Below are 22,267 nucleotides of genomic sequence, written 5' to 3' on the forward strand. Positions count from 1 at the left end.
CCAGTTGGAGAATTGCGTACAGTCCTGATCACAGCACGACAGGAAGAATACGCGAGCTTTGTAAAGGGTTCCGATGAGATTGACAAGGATGTTGTCTGGTATGGAGGAAAGGTCTTATGAGCGGGACTTGAGGCTGTTTTCGTCAGAGAAGAAGATTCGGAGCTGGCTTAATGAGGACATATCATTCAGCAGAGGGTGGACAGTGAGAGCCTTTTCTCCTCAGAGGGCGTTGGTTAGCACGACGGACATATCTTTAAATTGAGGGCTGAGAGATGTGAGAGGTAGTTTCTTTACTCAGAGAGTAGTAGGGGTGTGGAATGCTCTGCCTGCAACAGTAATAGTCTTGCTAACTTTAAGGACATTTAAATAGTCACTGGATAGACATACAAATGCGAAAGGAATAGTGTAGTTTTGATGGGCTTCAGATTGGTTCCACAGGTGAGCACAACATTGAGGGGTGAAGTACCTGGACTGCACTGTCATGCTCTACCTTCCATATTACAGACTGACTAGCTCTCGTATCTCCCATATTACCTTCTTTATCTTCTCTCCTGTTCTTGGTAAATAGAAGTAAGGAGAATCCAAAGAGATTTTACAAATACATTAAGGACAAAAAGTTAACGAGGGAGAGAATAGGGCCCCACAAAGATCCGCAAGGCGGCATTGGTGTGGAGCTGCAGAAAATGGGGGAGATATTAAACGAGTATTTTGCATCAGTATCTACTGTGGAAAAGGACATGGAAAATACAGAATGTAGGAAATAGATGGTGACATCTTGCAAAATGTCCAGATTACAGAGGAGGAAGTGCTGGATGTCTTGAAACACATAATGTTGGATAAATCCCCAGAACCTGATCAGGTGTACCCGTGAACTCTGTGGGAAGCGAGAGAAGTGATTGCTGGGCCTCTTGCTGAGATATTTGTATCATCGATAGTCACAGGTGAGGTGCTGGAAGACTGGAGGTTTGCAAACGCGGTGCCACTGTTTAAGAAGGGCGGTAAAGACAAGCCAGGGAATTAGAGACCAGTGAGCCTGACCTCAATGGTGGGCAAGTTGTTGGAGGGAATCCTGAGGGACAGAATGTACATGTATTTGGAAAGGCAGGGGCTAATTAGAGATAGTCACCATGGCTTTGTGCGCGGGAGTCATGTCTCACAAACTCGATTGAGTTTTTTGAAGAAGTAACAAAGAGGATTGATGAGGGCAGAGTGGTTGATATGACCTATATGGACTTCAGTAAGGCGTTCGACAAGCTTGCCCATGGGAGACTGGTTAGCAAGGTTAGATCTCACGGAATACAGGGAGAATTAGCCATTTGGATACAGACCTGACTCAAAGGGAGAAGACAGAGGGTGGTGCTGGAGGGTTGTTTTTCAGACTGGTGGCCTGTGACCAGTGGAGTGCCACAAGAATTGGTGCTGGGTCCTGTACTTTTTTGTCATTTACATAAGTGAATTTGGATGTGAACATAAGAGGTACAGTTAATAAGTTTGCTGATGACACCAAAGTTGGAGGTGTAGTTGAAAATGAAGTTTAATTCAGATAAATGTGAGGTGTTGGATTTTGGGAAAGCAAATCTTAGCAGGACTTCTACACTTAATGGTAAGGTCATAGGGAGTGTTGCTGGACAAAGAGACCTTGGAGTGCAGGTTCATAGCTCCTTGAAAGTGGAGTCGCAGGTAGATCGGATAGTGAAGAAGGCGTTTGGTATGCTTTCTTTCATTGGTCGCAGTATTGAGTACAGGAGTTGGGAGGTCACGTTGCGGCTGTACAGGAAGCTGGTTAGGCCACTGTTGGAACACTGCGTGCAATTCTATCAGAAAGATGTTGTGAAACTTGAAAGGGTTCAGAAAAGATTTACAAGGATGTTGCCAGGGTTGGAGGATTTGAGCTACAGGGAGAGGCTGAAGGGGATGGGGCTGTTTTCCCTGGAGCGTCGGAGGCTGAGGGGTGACCTTATAAAGGTTAAAAATCATGTGGGGTATGGATATGATAAACAGACACAGTCTTTTCCTTGTGGTGGGGGAGTCCGGAACTAGAGGGCACACGTTTAGGTTGAGAGGGGAAAGATATAAAAGAGACCTAAGTGGCAACGATTTCACACAGAGGGTGGTACGTGTATGGAATGAGCTGCCAGAGGAAGTGGTAGAGGCTGGTACAATTACAACACTTAAAAGGTATCTGGATGAGTATATGAATAGGAAGGGTTTGGAGGGATATGGACCAGGTGCTGGCAGGTGGAACTAGATTGGGTTGGGATATCTGGTCGGCATGGACGGGTTGGACCGAAAGATCTGTTTCCGTGCTGTACATCTCTATGACTCTCCCGAGGTAACTCTTACTCACGCAGGCGGATAAAGTTAAAAAAAAATCACACAACACCAGGTTGTAGACCAACAGGTTTATTTGGAAGCACTAGCTTTCCGGTGCACTGGCCCTTCATCGGGTGGTCGACCAGGTCTGTTTAAACCTGCTGGGATCTCTCGTACATCAAATCTGTTTAGGGCTGTGCAAATCTATTCACACGTTTTGCGAGTATTACTGACCTTAGACATCTTGCTGACTGTTATCACGAGACATGTACTTTCACCCCAGGGAGGGAGAGAACTGATCCATTTTGTCTGTATACCACTCGCCTAGGGCAGCAGCACACCGTACGTGCATCCCCGAGCCTGGGGAGACAGCTGACTGACCGGACTGTGCGTCTATCAGTCTCCCTGGCATCACTGTGAATCCATCACCAGCTTGGAGGCGAGAGCAGCCATGCACCATGTGGGTGCGTCACTCACCCTGAGGAGAGAGCATCCTGACCGCACTGTATTTTTCTCACTGCCTCATGGGAGACTGACTCCCTTGTGCATGTGTCAGTGACTCCAGCGACAGAGCAGACTGACCCGGCTGGTTTTGGTATCCGTGAACCTGGAAAGAGGAGACTGACCCCTCTGGGTGCATTTGCCTTGATCCCGGTTAGTGAAAACACTAACTCCACAGTTGTGTGCATCACAGACTCTGGGGAGAGAGCAGGCTGACCCCACTGTGCATGTCACTAAACTTAGACAGGGAGACAGGGACCAGACTGAGCCCACTAGGTACATATCACTGACTCCATCGACATAACAGACTGACCCATCTGTGGATGCATCACTCTCTCTGCGAAACATGCATACATAACGCACTGTGTGGACATCACTGGCTCTGAAGACAGATCATACTGACCCAACCTGTCGACTTTGGGGGAGACAGCAGACTGACGCCTTTGTTGGCAATGTGACTGTCTCTGGCAAGTATCACTGAACTGCGGAGATAGCAGACTGAACCTTATATATGTGTGCATACTTTGACTCCTGGGAGACAGCAGACAGACCCCACTTAGTGAGTGTGCCTGACACCAGCGAGAGGGCAGATTGACCCCACATGGTGCTCTCCCCCCCCGGGGAGAGAGAGAGCTCATGGACCCCATTGTGTTTGTGTGTGTGTGTGTCACAGATCTCATGGGGTGAGTGAGCTGATCCCTCTGTGCATGTATCACTGACCCTGGGGCAAGTGCAGACTAAGCGCAGTGTGTGTGTGGATTACAGACACTGTGTGGAGAGAGCAGACTGATCTCTGACCTCGGGGTGAAATAGACTGAAACCACAGTCTGTGCGTCACTAACTCCGGGGAGAGAACAGTGAGAAGGCACTGTGTGTGGATCTTGACCAGGGGAGTGAGCAGACTGACCCAACTGTGAATGTATCACTGATCTCCGGGAGAGAGCAATCTCACCCCTCTGTCTGCATATCACTGACTCAGGGCTAAAGCACATTTACCCCAATAATTATGCAGCATTGACCCCGGGGAGAGAGTGGAATGACTCCACTGAATGTTGGTTCATTGACCCCAGGGATATGGCGAACTGACCACGTTGTGTGTTTATCACAGACTCTGGGAAGAGAGCAGACTGATGCTACTTTGTCCCCTGATGAGAAGTCCCCGGACTCGAGTGTTTGGACATCACTGTACCCGGACAGACAGTAGACTGTTCCCACTGTGTGTTTTTCCACTGGTCCCAAGCAGAGAGCAGATTGACCCCACTGTTCGTATGTCACTGACCCCAAACTGCGTGTGCGTCGCTAACCGTGGGAGGGCAGAGCTGACTGACACCACTGCGTGTGTGTCGCTGATCCTGTTGGAGAGCGCGGACTGACCCTTCTGTGTGTGGATCACTGACCTTGGGGCGAGTGTAGACTTACCCCAATGTGTGCACATCATGGTCCACGCGGAGATAGCAGACTGACCCCTCTATGTGTGTGTGCATTACTGACCCGGTGGTGAGACCAGACTGGTGACCTTAAGTCTGGATCTCGGACCCCAGGGAACAGATTGAATCCCGTGTGTGTGTGTGTGTTAGTTAGTAACCTCGGGGAGAGGGCAGTCTGAAGGCATGTGTGTGTGTATTTTGACTAAGTGCAGAAACCAGACTTACCCAACCACTGATCCCAGGGAGAGAGAGCAGTCTCACCCCTCTGTGTGTATATCACTGACTTCGGAGACAGAGCACAATGACCCCGTTGTGATATTTATGTACCTCTGATCCAGGGATAGAGCGGACTGATCCCACTGTGTATGTATGACCCCCGAGAAGAGAACAGACTGAAACTAATTGGTGTGTGCAACTGTCCCCTTTCGAGAGCAGACTGACCCGAGTGTTTGTACTTAGCTGTCCCCAGACAGAGAGTAGAGTGACCCCACTGTGTGTTTATCATTGACGCCCTAGGAGAGAGCAAAATGAGGCCACTGGGTGTGTATCCCAGGCAGACAGTAGGGTGAACCCACTGTGTGCGACAGCAGGAGAGAACAGGCTGAATCAATTGCATGTTTATCGTTGACGCAGAGGAGACAGCACACTGACTGCCATGTGTAGATGTCGCTAACCTTGGGAAGAAAGCGGGCGGACTGAACTGTGTGTATCACTGATGCAGGGGAGAGCAGACTGGCGTCATTGTGTGAGTATCACTGACCCCATTGAGAGAGCCTATCGAGTGTGTATCATTGACCCAGGGGAGAAGGCACTCTGTGAGTGTCAACGATTCCAGGGAGAAAGCAGACTGTCCCCACTGTCCGTGTATCAATGATTAGATTACTTACAGTGTGGAAACAGGCCCTTCGGCCCAACAAGTCCACACCGACCCGCCGAAGCGCAACCCACCCATACCCATGCCCCTTACCTAACACTACGGGCAATTTAGCATGGCCAATTCACCTGACCTGCACATCTTTGTGACTGTGGGAGGAAACCGGAGCACCCGGAGGAAACCCACGCAGACACGGGGAGAACGTGCAAACTCCGCACAGTCAGTCACCTGAGGCGGGTCTCTGGCGCTGTGAGGCAACAGTGCTAACCACTGTGCCACCGTGCCGCCCACAAACAGTTATAGTGGAAATATGTTGCAAATAGGTAAGATTTAGGATGCATACGACGGGGAAGGAAACTGCAGGGTATGGGCACAACTGAAATGTGGAGCTAGTTCAAGGAACAGATTCTGCGTGGCCTTGATAAGTATGTACCTGCCAGGCAGGGAGGAAGTTATTGAGCGAGGGAACTGTGATTTATGAAAGAACATAATCGTATTTCAAGAGGAAGAGGGAACACTTATGTAAAGATGAGACGTGGAAAATCAGTTAGAGCACTTGAGTGTTCCAAGTTCGCCAGGGAATACTGAAAAAAAAGAGCTAAGAAAAACCAGAAGAGGGCATGAGAAATCTTTGGCAGGTAGGATCAAGGAAAAGCCTAACGCTTTCTATCAGCATGTAGCAATGACAGAATGACGAGTGTAAGAGTAGGCCCCATCAAGGACAGTAGTGGGATGTCGTGCATAGAGTCCAAAGAGATAAGAGAGGGGCTAAATGGATCTTTTGTCAGTATTCACACAGGTAAAAAAGACAATTTTGTCGAGGAGAATACGGAGATCTAGGCTGTTCGGTAGACGGGATTGTGGTTTAAAGGAGGAGGTGTGAGCAATTCTGGAAAGTGTGGAAATGGATAAGCCATCTGTGCCGGATGGGAGTCATCCTAGAATTCGCTGGGAAGCCAGGGAGGAGACTGCAGATGCTTTGGCTTTAATCTTTATGCCGCCATTGTCTACAGGAATAGTACCAGAAGGCTGGAGGATCACAAATGTTCACGAAGGGGTATAGCGATAACTATGACAATGATGGACCTGTGAGCCTGACTTCGGTTGTGGGTAAAGCGTTGGGAAGGAGTTTCGGATGTGGGATTTATAATCATCTCGAAAGGTGATTCGGAATAGTCAACACGGTTTTGTGTGGGCCCGTTCGTGCCCCACAAACCTTATTGAATTCTTTGAGAAGGTGACCATACCGGTGGATGGGAGTAAACTGGTTGATATGGGGTGCATATAGATTTCAGCGAAGTGTTTGATACGGTTCCCCACGGTAGACTATTGCACAAAATACGGACGCGTGGGATTGAAGGTGATTTCGTGATTTAGATCAGAGGTTGTCTGGCTGAAATAAGACACAGGGTGTTAGTTGATGGGAAATGTTCATGCAGGAGTGGTGTATCGCAAGGCTCTCTTTTGGGGCCACTTACTGTTAGTTATTTTTAGAAACGACCTGTTTGAGGGCGTAGAAGGATGGGTTAGTGAATTGATGGATGGCACAAAGGTCGATGGAGTTGTGGACAATGCAGAAGGATGCTGCAGGTTACAGAGGGACATGGGTAAGCTGCAGAGCTTGACTGTGCGTTTGCAAATGGAGTTTAATGCGGAAAAGTGTGAGGTGATTCACTTTCAAAGGAGTAACAGGAATAGACTGGGCTAAAGATAAGATTCGTGGTAACGTGCATGAGCCGGGGAATCTTAGTGTCCATGTGCATAGATCTCTGATTGATCTCGATGGATCACCAGCCAGACTGATACAGTTATCAAGGCGGCGCCCGGTCTGTTCACTTTTATTGGGAGAGGGATTGAGTCTCGAAGCCAAGAGGTCATGTTGAAGCTGTACAAAACTCTGGTGTGGAATATTGTGCACAGTTCTGGTTACCGCATTATAGGAAGGATGTGAAAGCATTGGAAAAGATGCAAAGGGGATTTACCAGGATGTTGCCTGGTGAGGAGGGAAGGGTGAGGAAAAGTGGATGACTTGAAGTTGTTTTCTTTACAGAGAAGAAGGTTAAGAGGGGACTTAGTAGAGGCATACATGATCAGAGGATTACCTAGGGTAGACAGTGTGAGGTTTTTTTTTCCTTAGATAGTGATGGCTAGCAGGAGGGATCATAACCTGGAATTGAGGGGTGATCGATACAGGACAGATGCCAGAATTAGGTTCTTTACTCAGAGTACTAAGGGCGTGGAACGCCTTGCCTGAAATAGTAGTAGACTCGCCAACTTCAAGGGCATTTAGATGGACATTGGATACATACATGGATGATCATGGGATAATGGAGGTGAGGTGAGCTTCAGATCAGTTTCACAGGTCGAGGGCCGAAGGGCTTGCACTGCGCTGTACGGTTCTGTGTTCTAACAGACAGTAAGGTGCTTGGGGTCCGTAATACCCAAAGTACAGTGAGGTCAGTCTGCTCCATTCTTGGAGTCAGTGAAGCACTGACAATTGGTTCAGGCTGCTCTATCCTCAGGGCCAGTGATACTGACAGAGTTGCACCTTTCTGATCTCCCCATGGGGTCAGTGATCCACATGCAATGGGTCCATTTGGCTTGCTCTTCAGGATCAGTTAAACATGCACATTGGTGTCAGTCTTACACATGTGGTGGGGTTTTTCTGAACTCTCCTCATGATCAGTTGTACCTACGCAATGCTGTACTTTCACATGTGTCAGTAATACACACAGTGAGGCGTTTTTTTCTGATGTCTCTCAGGGTCAGTAATACACAGGTACAAGGGTCAGTCTACTCTCTGTCCAAGATGTTGTAACAAAAAAAGGGCGGCACGGTGGCACAGTGGTTAGCACTGCTGCCTCACAGCACCAGAGACCTGGGTTCAATTCCCGACTCAGGCGACTGACTGTGTGGAGTTTGTACGTTCTCCCCGTGTCTGCGTGGGTTTCCGAATTGTGGTCACTATCAGCACAGTGATCACCTACCTCCAAATCTAATACGTGGCCCAGCTCACTCCCCAATACCAAATCCAATGTGGCCTCACCTCTTGTTGGCCTGTGTCAGGTAAATCTCCTGCACATATTGGACGAGAACTGACCCATCTAAGGATAGCCTTTCCAGTCAATATTAGGAAAGTTGAAGTCCCCATAACAACGACCCTGATACTTTCGCTGCTATCCACAATCATCTTTGCAATCCTTTTTTTGTACATCTCTGGAACTATTCGGAGGCTTATAGAAACCACCCCCCCACAAAAAAAGGGTGATCTCTCCTTTACAGTTTTCCAACCTCAGCCCATACTACCTGAGTAGTGAGTTCTCATCAAGCGTCCTTTCTGCCACCATAATACAATGCTTAACTAACAATGCCACGCCTCCCTCTCTTTTGCTGTTCTTACTGAAACATCTCAACCCCGGAACCTGCATTCCTATCCCTGTTCTGTCCATGTCTCCGAAATGGCCACGAGTTGGAAGTGCCAGCCCATGCTGCAAGTTCACCCACCTTATTCCGGACGCTCCTGGCATTGAAGTCGGCACACTTCAAACCACCTTCCTGACTGGCGGTACACGCCTGCGACCTTGAAGCGTTATTCATGACCTCACTACTCTCACATCCTGTACTCTGCAGCTCCAATTCACCCTCCCTGGTGAATTAGTTTAAACCCTCCCGAAGAGCAGTAGCAAATTTCCCCCCAAGGATATTGATACCCCTCTGGTAGACCATCCCTTCTGTAGAGATCCCACATACCCCAGCATGAGCCCAATTATCCAGGTGGCTGAATCCCTCCCGCCTGCCTCATCCCTGTGGCCACATGCTCGATTGCTCTCTCTCCCTCTTGCTCGCGTTGCTAGCACGTGGCATGGGTAACAAACCAGAGATACCAACTCTGCTTGTTCCAGCTCCAAGCTTCCACCCTCGCTGCCTGAATTTCTGCCTTAATTCCCCATCCCTTTTCCCACCTATGTGGTTGGTCCCTTCGTGGACAATGACTTGGGGCTGCTCCACCCTCCCCTTCACGGATCCTTAAAGCACAGTCTGAGACATCACGGACCCTGACACGTGGGAGACAGCATATCAACCACGAGTCTCTCTTCATTCCCACAGAATCTGCTCACTCTCCACCTAACTATGGAGGTCAACATACACAATATGTGCATGTTGACCTTGGCGAGAGAGCAAACTCACCCTATTGTGTATGCATCACTGATCTTGGATAAAGATAGGTTGAATCGCCATTTCGGGCATGAGCCCTTCTTCAGGAATCCTTCAGGAATCATTCCTGAAGAAGGGCTCATGCCCGAAACGTCGATTCTCCTGCTCCTTGGATGCTGCCTGACCTGCTGCGCTTTTCCAGCAACACATTTTCAGCTCTGATCTCCAGCATCTGCAGTCCTCACTTTCTCCTAAGGTTAGGTTGACTCCAGTGGGTGGAGAGATCACTGACCTCGGGAAGAACAGAATAATACCACTGTTTGTGCATCACTGATCTCGAGGCGAGAGCATAATGACCACACCGTGTGTGCATTACCGATGCTGGGGAGAGCGCGGACTCAGCCCTCTCTGTGTATATCACTGAACCCATGGGGAGACCATACTGCACCGCTGTGTATTTATCACTGAATCTGGGGAGATGGGAAAGCTGATCCCATTGCATGTTTATCACTGAATGTGGAAATAAAGCAGACTCACCCACTGTGTGTCAGCATTACTGACACCGGGATAATTCCCAAATGACGTCACTATATGTGTATTACTGATCCCCAGGAGAGAGCGAACTTACTTTGTTGGTCTTGTGTGTGTCACTGACTCTGGGGTGAGAGTATATTGACCCCACTGTGTGTGTTTTGTTGACCCTCGTGAGAGCACACTGACCCTATGGTGTGTGTATCTCTAAGCCTGGGCAACAGCAGAAATCCTGTAGGAGAGATCATATTGAACCCTCTGTATCTATGTATCACTGACCATGGGAACAGAGCAGACTGATCCTACTGGGTCAAGATTAGAGTGGTGCTGTAAAAGCACAGCAGGTTGGGCACATCCGAGGAGCAGGAAAATCGAGGTTTCGGGCGGGTGCCCTTCCTCATCTCTGCCCTGATCCAAATGTGTGCATCATTGACACTGGAGACAGTGCAGAATGACCCACTCTGTGTCTACCAATGGCTCTGACACAGAGCAGACTGACTTCATTGAGTGTTTAGTACTGAGAGCTGGACTACAGCAGAATGACCACACTGTGAGCGTATCATTAACAGTCAGAGCTCACTGACCCCTTGGCGTGTGCATTCTTGACCCTGGAGAGGGAGAAAATTGACCTCAATGTGTGTGTGTATCACTGATCCCGGTGAGAGAGAGCAGACTGACCCCACTGTATTTGCCTCACTGACCCCAGTGAAGACTGTAGGCTGACGCCGGAGGGAGCAAACTTTCGTCAATGCCTGTGTATCACTGACTCTGGGGAGAGTGTAGAATGATCCCACTGTCTGTGTGTCACTGAGCCCCGGTACAAATGCAGACTGAAGCCACCGTATATGTATCACTGTCCCTGGGGAAAGACAGCAGACACCACTGTGTGTGTATCACTGACCTCGGGGAGTGAACTGATGGACCCCACTGTGAACTGATGGACCCTGAGGCGATTGCAGACAAACTTGCCTGAGTTTGTATCACTGACCCTGCTGAGAGACGGACTGGTAGCCATGTGTGTGTCTCACTGAAAATGATACAAAAGTAGAGAGAACTCAATCTGTGCACATCACTGATCCCAGGGAGACATCTGTCTGACTCCTTTCCCCCGTTCATGTCACACTGAGCCAGAGGAGAGAACAGACTTAGGCCACTGGGTGTTTTATCACTGAACCTGGAAGAAGATAGACCGAGTTGAAAATGTGTTGCTGGAAAAGCGCAGCAGGTCAGGCAGCATCCAAGGAGCAGAAGAATCAATGTTTCGGCCATGAGCTCTTCTTCAGAAATGAGAAGAGTGTGCCAAGCAGGCTAAGATTAAAGGTAGGGAGGAGGGACTTGGGGAAGGGGCGTTACAAATGCAATAGGTGGAAGGAGGTCAAGGTGAGGGTGATAGGTCGGAGTGGGGGTGGGAGCGGAGAGGTCAGGAAGAAGATTGCTGGTTAGGAAAATGGTGCTGAGTTCGAGGGATTTGACTGAGACAAGGTGGGGTGTGGAGGGGAAATGAGGAAACTGGAGAAATGAGTTCATCCTTTGTGGTTGGAGGGTTCCCAGGCGGAAGATGAGGTGCTCTTCCTTCAGCCGTCGTGTTGCTATGGTCTGGCGATGGAGGAGTCCAAGGACCTGCATGTTTTTGGTGGAGTGGGAGGGGGAGTTGAAATTTTGGGGTGGTTGGGTTGGTTGGTGCGGGTGTCCCAGAGGTGTTCTCTGAAACGTTCTGCAAGGAGGCGGCCTGTCTCTCCAATATAGAAGGGGCCACATCGGGTGCAGCGGATGCAGTAAATGATGTGTGTGGAGGTGCAGGTGAACTTGTGGCGGATATGGAAGGATCACTTGGGGCCTTGGAGGGAAGTAAGGGGGGAGGTGTGGGCGCAAATTTTGCATTTCTTGCGGTTGCAGGGGAAGGTGCCGGGAGTGGAGATTGGGTTGGTGGGGGGTGCGGATCTGACGAGGGAGTCATGGAGGGACTGGCCTTTTCGGAAAGCTGATAGGGGAGGGGAGGGAAATATATCTCTGGTGTTGGGTTCTGTTTGGAGGTGGCAGAAATGACGATGAAAAACTTTCATGTACTTGCCCCCACACTCTGGGTTGCTCAACTGTTCCAGAATCTTCCATCGGCCTCCGAAATCACTCTAGCACCATGACCCAGGACAACACAGAAGATAGACCGACCCCATTTTGCATGCATATCACCTGCCCGTGTACGTTCATGAACTTTATCTTGTCTCTCTTTCTGAACCCATGGGAAAGTGAATTGCACTGATCTTGACTTGGAAATGGTTTCTCTGTTTTGAACAGTTATTCATTGATTAATCAATTTTAGTAACAGAGGAATTGGATATCTGAACGCATCCCTCACCTGATGCCTGAACTTGGTCAATGTTCCAGCGTAAATACAAACATTTGTGCAGTAACTCGTGAGTTGGCAGATGTAACCAATCTCCCGCACAAAATAGTGCAGAAATATGAACTTGTGACCCAGTAGCCACGCCCGGTTCCATATTGAATACAGCATAATGATTGCCCATGACAGTACGAAGTTGGCCGAGATGAAAAACAGTAAAATTAGGGATTTTCTTCGACTTTCCATTTTTGGCTCTGTGCTGTTGTTCCTGCTGCTGAGTGCCCAGAGTCTCTCACGGACTCTATTGGCCATTAAGATATGTCTGACACATAAAGCATTGAACAGAACAGTAAAAAGAATTGCCAAACACGGTGTGAGAAGATGATGACTGATTTCGACTATTCCCCAGAATTTAGATAATATAAGGCCCGATCTTAACTCACAAAACCAAGGGAGGTTCTTTAGCCGATACTGACCCGTTAACATAAAATACCAACAAGTATTCTTTAAACAGCTCAGTATTGTCACCATTCCCAAAATGACAGATGCAATTTCCTCGGTGCAATATTTACGTTTCAGTTTCTGGCAACAGATGGCCACAAATCGATCAAAGGTGAAAGCAACAATGAACCAGACAGAACAGTCCGTGGCTGCATGGACAAGAACGGTGTGGATGTTGCAAAGAGGGAGGGACTTCACAAACTGAAATTCTTTCACGTAAACAATTGGAATATGCCTCAGAATCAGGTCAAAAATGTTGACCAGTAGATCCGCCACTGCCATGTACACCAGATACTGGGTAACACATTTGGATAGACCACATTGATCCCGTGAGAGGATTGCAATCGCCATTATGTTAACTGTGAGAAAGAGCAACAAAACCTGAAAATTATACATGAGTTGCAGAGCAAACATACCATCTGACAATGTATAGAGGAGCACAGTCTTAGAATTAAGGGGACACCCATGAAAGACTGAAATGGGGATGTTTTGCTTCTCTCAGAGGTTGTGTGTTTTGGAATTCCTTGCTACAGGAAGTTGTGCCAGCCAGAATCCTTGTGGATATTTACACCATTCTGGATTTGAAATGTGAACCATACTTCGGTCTCCAAATATGCTCCCCTAAAGAAGAATCATGCTGGAGCCGAAAAAAGACTGTACAGGGTACATCAAGGAAGGATGTTTGCAATGAACTGGAGATCGGGTGGGGTGAGGTTTTGCGGCGGGTGGGGGAAGTGTTGATAATAGTCTAAGGACACACCGAAGCACTTAGATGAAACGTTATCTCTGATTTCCTCTCTGTCTACAGATGCTGCCAATCTGCTGAGATTCTAGAAGGTTTGTCCTGACGTTATGTGTGTTAATGGCCCAAGGGGAACACCGACTGGTGTCAGCGAGCGTGTCATTGACGGCAATTTACCAACACTTAGCCGATGATGGAAAGCAGACTGGTGGGGTGTGATCAGACAGGAACATCAATGCCGGTGCTTTTGATGTATTGAAACAGCACCACCTAGTGGTGCAGCTTGTTCCTGCAACCTATGCAATCATTGCCAAAGCTGGGATAGATTTCTAACGTGTATCATGTGGACTGACAGGAGGCCAAGATGATATCGGCATGAGAAACCTCTGGCTGAAAACATTTGCGCACGCTTCAGACTTTTTTCTGTCACCATGTGCAAGGGCTCCGTCATATTGTGACATTTGTCAAGCTCCATCCTTCAGTTCCAAGTTAAATTATCTGCCATCATTTACACCTGCATGTCCTGAATCTCAACTGTTGCTTTGAGGATGCTTCAACTCGGCCAACCACAAGCTACTGGCGCTGTTTGGGTCGCAAGTTCAGGATCGGTGTCTCTTCACCAAGTCTGTACTTGCCTTGCCTCGGTATGCTTGTTCCTGCTCATGGCAAGCTCTGCTGAACGTCTGCTTTAAACAAGGCTGACCCCCCCCACACCCTGCTTTGATGGGAGGATGAGGGAACATACTTTGTGTGCGCACACTGTCACTTACCTTTTGGAGTTCTATGTTTTAAAACTTTTCAAAACTCCAACAGGAACAAGCCTATTCTGACTAACATTTCATCAGCAGCCAAACTGCCATTGCTGTTATCTTTCCAGCGTTTTGTATAACTACGATGTAGCCTCCACACTTTTTTGAGTTAAGTTCCCCTCAAAATAAATGCTGAACATTCTACCTTTCTGGTCACCACATAACAGGGACGATGTGGGCGCTTTGGAAAGGGGACAGAAAACGTTTACCAGGAAGCTGCCTGGATTAGAAGATATGAGCTTTAAGGAGATGCAAAAAAAAACCCAATTGCGTTGTTTTCTCTGACCGGTGCAGGCTGAGGGGAGACGAGAAAAGTCCAGAATGCTATAAAATGCTGATAGTCAGAATCTTTATCCCAGAGTTGAAATGTTTAAAACTAGGGGGAAGCATAAGATGAGAGGCAGAAAGTTTCAAGCAGATTTGAGGGGGGCACGTTTATTTATGCAGAGAGCTGTAGGAGTGTGGAACGTGCTGCCAGGGTCCTGGTGGAGGCAAATAAGTAGGAACAAGGCAGACACGTTTACATAAGCACATGAACATGCAAGAATGGAAGAATATGCACCAATGGCAGGCAGAAGGGATTGGTTTAATTTGGTGTCCTATTTCAGTACAATATCGCGGGCTGGGTGGCCTGTTCCTGTGCCGTACTGTTTTAGGTCCTATGTTTTTTTCCCAGTTGCTTACTTTTCCTGCCCCCATTTGCGATTCAGGCAGAGGGACAACTTGATTGCACAACGCAGAGTTTTGCGTTCTGATCACACTTCAATGGTGTTAATGGGGGAAGAAGCAGGAATGTGGAGTTGAGGGTGATCAGATCAGCCACGACCTCGTTGAATAGCAGACCAGAGTTGTTGGGCCAAATACTTTATTTCTGCTCCTATGTCTTGTGGTCTCGTCGAAACAAATTTCATTTTGCTTTCATTTGGATTCAGATTCCCTGATCATCATTGCAGTGGAGCATTGCCTCTTTGGAATGATTATGTGCAGAATGATTAGGGTGGGTTTACTTTGTGCACAATTGCTCGAAAACAGCATTTGTTTTATCTGCATCCTTTAAAAAGAAATAGGAGTAACACAGGTCCTTGATATAGTACTGCATGTAAGGCTTACCCACCACAGAAACTGACAGTTGCACTGGTCAGCAGAATATTGGGGGCGGCACGGTGGTACAGTGGTTAGCACTGCTGCCTCACAGCGCCAGAGACCTGGGTTCAATTCCCGACTCAGGCGACTGACTGTGTGGAGTTTGCACGTTCTCCCCGTGTCTGTGTGGGTTTCCACCAGGTGCTCCGGTTTCCTCCCACAGTCCAAAGATGTGCAGGTCAGGGTGAATTGGCCATGCTAAACTGCCCGGAGTGTTAGGTAAGGGATAAATGTAGGGGTATGGGTGGGTTGCGCTTCGGCGGGTCGGTGTGGACTTCTTGTACCGAAGGGCCTGTTTCCACACTGTAAGTAATCTAATTGATGAAGGAAAGCGGAATGTATAGCTGAAGTATCTCCTGTCAATAATAAACCTCCCTCTGGGACCAGGGTGCAGCCTCCACATCTGTCAGGTTGGACCTTCTGTGTCCATGAAGAAATGGCTCTCCTTCCACATTCTACTCTCTGGGCCCTTATAATTCTGATCATGTCCAAACTCGCCTCTCTAATTCTGGCGTCATCCCCATGCACAGCCTCAATTTATATGAAAGACCTCGATCGTGGAATGGGGAGAGCAATGTCAGAGTTTGTCTCTCAATTTGGGAGAATTATAAACTGTGTGGTGGACGGTGCGGAATTCTAAAGGGGCATTGACAATTTGGCGGACAGGACAGATGTAGCATAGGTGCGGTTCCGCCTACAGTGTTGGACCTGCCTTCGGTAGCCGTGGAGAAATGTTTTGAAATTGTGCTCTGGCCCTCCTCGTTGCCGTCTCCCAATTAAAATTCCACCTATCCATCACCGTCTGCTCCATTCAGGCATTCCTTAAAACAAAAGCAGTAGGAAGGGAGGAAAACCTTGCAGAACTTCTTGCCTTACCCGCCATTGAATCCGACCGTGGCGAATCTCATCTCAGACTTAACTCCACTTTCTTGCTCACTTCCTTCAACAAGTTACCAACTAGAAATCAGTCCATCTTCTCCTTCCTTATATTTCATGTGCAAAATTCGACTAGACTATGTGGTAATGGATTCCACGCACCAGTGACCACTGAGAGAAGCATTATACAAGATGATTATGGGTTTAGATAGAGTTGACCATGAGAACCTTTTTCCATGTATGGAGTCAGCTATTACGAGGGGGCATAGCTTTAAATTAAGGGGTGGTAGGTATAGGACAGATGTTAGGGGTAGGTTCTTTACTCAGCGAGTCGTGAGTTCATGGAATGCCCTGCCAGTAACAGTGGTGGACTCTCCCTCTTTATGGGCATTTAAACGGGCATTGGATAGGCATATGGAGGATAGTGGGCCAGTGTAGGTTAGGTAGGCTTGGATCAGTGCAACATCGTGGGCCGAAGGGCCTGTACTGTGCTGTATTTTTCTATGTTTTATGTTCATTATTTTTCTCATTTCTGTTTTGAAATTCATACCTCTTATCCCAAAACTGTGACCTGATGAAATATCTTCTGCATCAATCAGTGTTGATCTTAGAGACCTCAATATGATCTCCTGGCTTTCTGTTTAACACCAACGTACAGGTCAAACTTCTCTTCTAGAGAATCAATTGAGTGAAGCTCCTCTGAACTGCCTCAAATACAACGACCCCCTTCCTCAAATTAGGGATCAAACTAATGCGCAATAGTCCAGGCGAGTTCTTACTCATACCTTGCACAGTAGCAGTCACATCACCTTACTTTCATATGCTGTTACTTTAGAGAGAAATGAAAAAAAAACTTGTTTTCCTTCCATCCCGCTATTCGCCATCCCTGTTTCTTTTGATTCATGCACATAGCCACGCAGACCTCTCTGCAGCAAAGTGCTCTAAAGCTTAGATGGCTGGACCGTGGTGCTATTAACATGGTGGGGATAATGGGGAATGGCGGCGAGGGAGTTGGTTAACTCAGTTGATTGAACAGCGGGTTTGCAATGCAAAATGATGCCAAAAGCACGAGTTCCATTGTCCTGAGCGGTTGGGGTGACCGTGCACACTCTGCCTGCAGAACCTCACCACACACCTGAGTCATGCTGGCCCTCAAGATGGGCTGACTACCGAGTCACCTCTCTAAAAGGGGGCAGCCCTGTGGTGGTATTGAGCTCATGGGAAATAGGAGCAACAGAAGGCTGTTCGGCCCATCAAACCTGATCTGCCATTCAATAGGAGCATTGCTGGTCTGACAATCCTCAAATCGACTTTCCTGCCCTTTCCCTGTAACTCTCGATCCCAATTAAGAATCTAACTATTTCAGCCTTAAGCATATACAGCAACTCTACTCCGACTGCTCTGTACAAAATTCCAATGAGTTGCAACCCCTCTGACAGATGAACCTCCTCCTTGTCTCAGTCTAAAGTCTGAGTCCTTGTGTTCTGAGATTATGTGCTTTGTTCCTAAACTCGTCCACGAGAAGCACTGACCCTTGTCACCAACTGAGAAGTGAATATTATGAAGAGCCCACCTTTCAGGATTCTGTATTGCGGCAAATGTTTGCTCATAAGCAGAGTAGGAAATGTCAAGCCATCAGCACATACCAATCCAAGCTGACTCTGAAATGACACTTATTTCAGACCTTAGCAATTTCAGACTTAAAATCCCTGCGAATTTATTTAGATTTGGAGCTGGGAGTGGAGGGTTCACATTTTACGGGGAACTCCAAAATCAGCAGTTGTCTTTTGTCTTCTTTTTGGTCCATTCCCAACCCAATTTCCCTTTGGGCATTTCTCTTAGCAATGAAAATCTTCCACTACCTATCCCTTCCATCTGTGTGTTTGTCCCTTTCCTGCTCGCCCTTTCCATCATTAAAAACTAGGAGAGTAAAAAATAAAAGAAGAGCTGTTGGAATCTAGGAGGAAAGCTGACATATCTGGAGAAATTCAGCAGCTCTGGCAAGGATCTGTGGAGAGGGGGACAGAGTGAACCTTTCCAGTCCAGTGACACCACTTCAGTAACTGACACACAAAATCCCATGCAAGGACTGCACAAAACACTACATAGGACAAACAGGAAGACAGCTAACAACCCGCATCCATGAACACCAACTAGCCACGAAACGACACGACCAGCTATCGTTAATAGCCACACACGCAGATGACAAACAACATGAATTCGACTGGGACAACACTACCATTATAGGGCAAGCCAAACAGAGAACAGCCAGGGAATTCCTAGAGGCATGGCACTCATCCACGGATTCTATCAACAAACACATCGACCTGGACCCAATATACCGGCCACTGCAGCGGACAGCAACTGACAACCGGAAGCGGCAGAGGCAAGCCACTATAAATGCCTGAGGAAACATCACAGAAGCGCTTCACAGGAAGCTCCCAAGCACTGAGGATGTTACCTAGAAAGGGGACAAAACGTTTGCAACAAAAACTCCCAGCTTGGCGAACAGAACCACAACAACGAGCACCCGAGCTACAAATCTTCTCCCAAACTTTGAACTGACACTGTTGTCCCCACTCCTGCTTCGGACAGTGGATGCAGTTGGTACTGTTCCTGTGTCTGCTCATGCTGCGAGGAGCCTGTGAACTGTCCTGAAAACGTTCTGTCCCCCAAAGGAAATGTTCCTGCCTCAGAGCGGACCGGAAAGAATAGAAAAAACATCATGGGACATCACATAGCAGTTTGGGAAGGAGGATGCATGTCTGACGGAGTTCAGGTTGACATTTTCTAGCCATTGACTGAATTCAGTGGTGGATATTTTGATTGTATCTGCTTTTGACTGGCAACAGTGTGTAGACAAAATTATCATTCAGACTGATCTGTATGAATGCAGTGGCTACCGGAGCCCAGGAATCCTGCAGTGAATCACTCACCTCCTGATGCCACCCCAATCCCCACCCCCCACCCCCCACAAAGGCCTGTATCCCACCTCAAGTCAGAAAAGTGGTGGAATTCTCCTCGCTTGCCTGAATGGGTGCAGCTCCAACAAAACTCAGGTCCCTCGACACCAGTCAGGAAAATGCAGCTTGCATGATTGGCACCACGTACCCAGACATCCACTCTCTCCAGCATCGATGGTCAGCAGGAGTATTGTGTACTCTCAACAGGACGCACTGCAAACATTCACTCAGCCCCTCAGACAGCGTCTTCCAAACTTACCACCACCTCAGTCTGGAAGGGCAAGGACAGCAGCTGAACGAAACAGCTCACCCTGCAAGTTCCCTTGGCGGAACTTTGCTCAATATGTGTAGCAGAAATGAGGATGATATTAATGTGGGCGCGCTGTGGATAGTCACCTTCCAGGAGAGGAGATTTGGTCTCTGTATCTGAAGCAATATGGGACCATAATGGACCTCCAGAATTGAACATCCGCTGCTGGTGCCACCCTGCATGGCAAAGCAGCCATCCAGTTAGCCGCGCTCCTCAAAGGCAGCACGCAGTCAGTATGAACGTCTAAACCACTCGGTCTGTCTTCATTTGACAGACCCCTTACGGCCAGTTCATGGAGCGACTTCACTGTTTAGAGAGACTTACCAAAGATACCAACCGCAGCAAGGACAGGATAATAAACGTGCTGAAACAGCAGGAGGACATATCGTATTCGATCATCGACTGTCATCCAGTGCTGATTTCTAATGTAATAGATGATTTGCGAAGAGATCGTCTTATCCATCTTTGTGAAACTCCAGTCTGCTGTCCCCATATTCAGTTCCATTGCTGCGATATTCCAGTTGCTCCTTTACCTCTCTGAGATGCTGACGCCTGTGCATGCCAGAGCTGAGAGTTCGCTGCGATACCACGAGCGCACACTTTGAAAGGGGTCCCTTATGAGCAGAAGAGGGAAACTCTCCAGCGTTGCAACCAGTATCCCTGGAGACTGACATTGATTGCAGTCTCTGAAAAAAAAACAAGTTCAGCTCATGCTTCTCAAATCAACACACCTTGCTCCCAAAGCGTCAGGAGAATATTCATACTCCTAATTGAGATTTCCAGATACTAGGCTTTAAAAAAATCACCATCTCAATAGCAATAATCTTTCATTTTTTAAAGTTTTTTTCTTTGTTTGAGCCAGAGATGGTTTTGCAAAAGGCATATCTCTTAACAATTTAATGGCAGGCAAGTATGTGTGGAGCTTTCAGTGTAATATCGGTCATGATTTGGAGCTGCTGGTGTTGGACTGGGGTGTACAAAGTTAAAAATCACACAACGCCAGGTTATAGTCCAACAGGTTTAATTGGAAGCACACTAGCTTTTGGAGCGACTCTCCTTCATCAGGTGGTAGTGGAGGGCTCGATCCTAACACACGGAAGTTATAGCAAAACTTTACAGTGCGATGTAACTGAAATTATACATTGAAAATTTGATTGTCTGTTAAGCCTATAGACAATCAATTTTCAATGCATAATTTCAGTTACATCGCACTGTAAATGTTTACTTTAAATGCTGTTAGGATTGAGCCCTCCACTACCACCTGACGAAGGAGCATCGCTCCGAAAGTGGGTGTCGCTTCCAATTAAACCTGTCGGATTATAACCTGGGGTTGTGTGATTTTTAACTTTGTAATATCAGTGATGGTGTGTCAAGGGGGTAGGACCTTATTAATCTAACTCAAACATGCTTTGTAGAAAACATGGCGTCAGAGAGTCACACAGCAGAGAAACACATCCTTTGGCCTACCATGTTCATGCCAACCAACAGAGAGTAAACTACATTCATCACATTTACCTGCACCTCACCCACAGCCTGCTATACCCCAGCACGTTCTGTGCTCATTCAGGTGCTTTTCAAATGCTGCAAGAGTACACGCCTTCAACACCCTCCTTGATAGCATTTTCTGTATTTTTAACCACCTGAAATAAAAATAATTCCGAGACCTCTAAGCCACACTCTCTTCACCTTACACAGTCTAATCACCTTGTTTTGAACACAATGAACCTTTTCCAGATTTTTCAGAGAGTAACTGAAGAGGATTGATGAGGGGATTGATGTTCACAATTAACAAAAGAAAAAAAAGAGTGACTAGAACAATGGAGCACAACAGTATGTTGTAGGGCGAAGGAGCAATAGCACCAACGCTGAGACCGATGTGACTTTGCATAGCTCCCAGTGGACCAGAATGATAGGTGACTGAGGGCAGGTTTATAGCGAGCTGGCCAGGAGGGTGGAAGCCAGGGCAAAACGCCAGAGAGAAACACCAAGACGCACAGAATAAATCTAAAGGCAGATAATGCTGCTACATCAGGAAACAATAAGATATTGGTCAGCTCAGAGTGACCTGTTAGAAAGGGAATAACATGGAAATGAGATCTAATGTCTGTGGTAAATCGAATTGGTGAGATACTGTCACAGGTTTTCATCCTCCATCCCCACCCCCCAAAAAAATGATAAAATATTGTGGGTGTTCCAAAGTATGCGTTTCTGTAAAGGAAGGAGTGGATATGATATATTGCTCTTTATATGGTGTTCAAAAAGTAAAGAAAATTGATGATGGTAAATATTTAGTGAGAGAGAGAGAGAGTGAGAGGAAGGATGCCACATACACAGAACAGATTGGGACTGTGCGATAGCACCATATCATTGTGCAGGATTGAGATGTATTGTATCGTAAGGTTTGGGTTGACAAAGGCCTGGAGTAACTATGACAGGTCAAGATAGGATGACTGGGATGAATATTACATAAAAAAGCTGTATGTGCTGTCTTTGAAAACCGATGGCAACAGAGCCATCAGATGTGACTAAGGAATAACTCATTTGGTCCCTGTTAAGAGTTGTGTAAACATTCCAGATAGGAGCAGACTGTAATTTTACAAAACCTCTCACACGCGTACACCATCATTCAATAAGATCTTGGCTTATTCAATCCTCTTTCTAATTTCACCTTTCCATCCGCCTCCAATAACTTTCCATTGCTCAAAACGTCCACATCCTTTCCCCAATAACCCCCACTCGAACTTCCACAGTCCACCCATCACCATGCCCAATGTTAATCAT

The 22,267-nt window shown here is 47.3% G+C and overlaps 1 long non-coding RNA gene across 4 annotated transcripts in view; it reads left to right on the top strand.

Annotated features, from left to right (window-relative positions):
• LOC132834632 (uncharacterized) overlaps positions 1-22,267 on the top strand; it is a 44,523-nt gene that overhangs the window by 22,103 nt on the left and 153 nt on the right. For 3 of the 4 annotated variants that reach the window (XR_009647235.1, XR_009647236.1, XR_009647234.1), the window contains one exon: positions 13,452-14,285. The exons of the other annotated variant lie outside the window; for it this stretch is intronic. This is a non-coding gene — a long non-coding RNA (uncharacterized LOC132834632). Of the gene's footprint in view, positions 1-13,451; positions 14,286-22,267 lie in introns of those variants that run through there. 4 annotated transcript variants of the gene reach the window in all.

The sequence above is a fragment of the Hemiscyllium ocellatum genome, chromosome 41 (assembly GCF_020745735.1).
Source record: "Hemiscyllium ocellatum isolate sHemOce1 chromosome 41, sHemOce1.pat.X.cur, whole genome shotgun sequence".
In the NCBI taxonomy this organism is placed as follows: Eukaryota; Metazoa; Chordata; class Chondrichthyes; order Orectolobiformes; family Hemiscylliidae; genus Hemiscyllium; species Hemiscyllium ocellatum.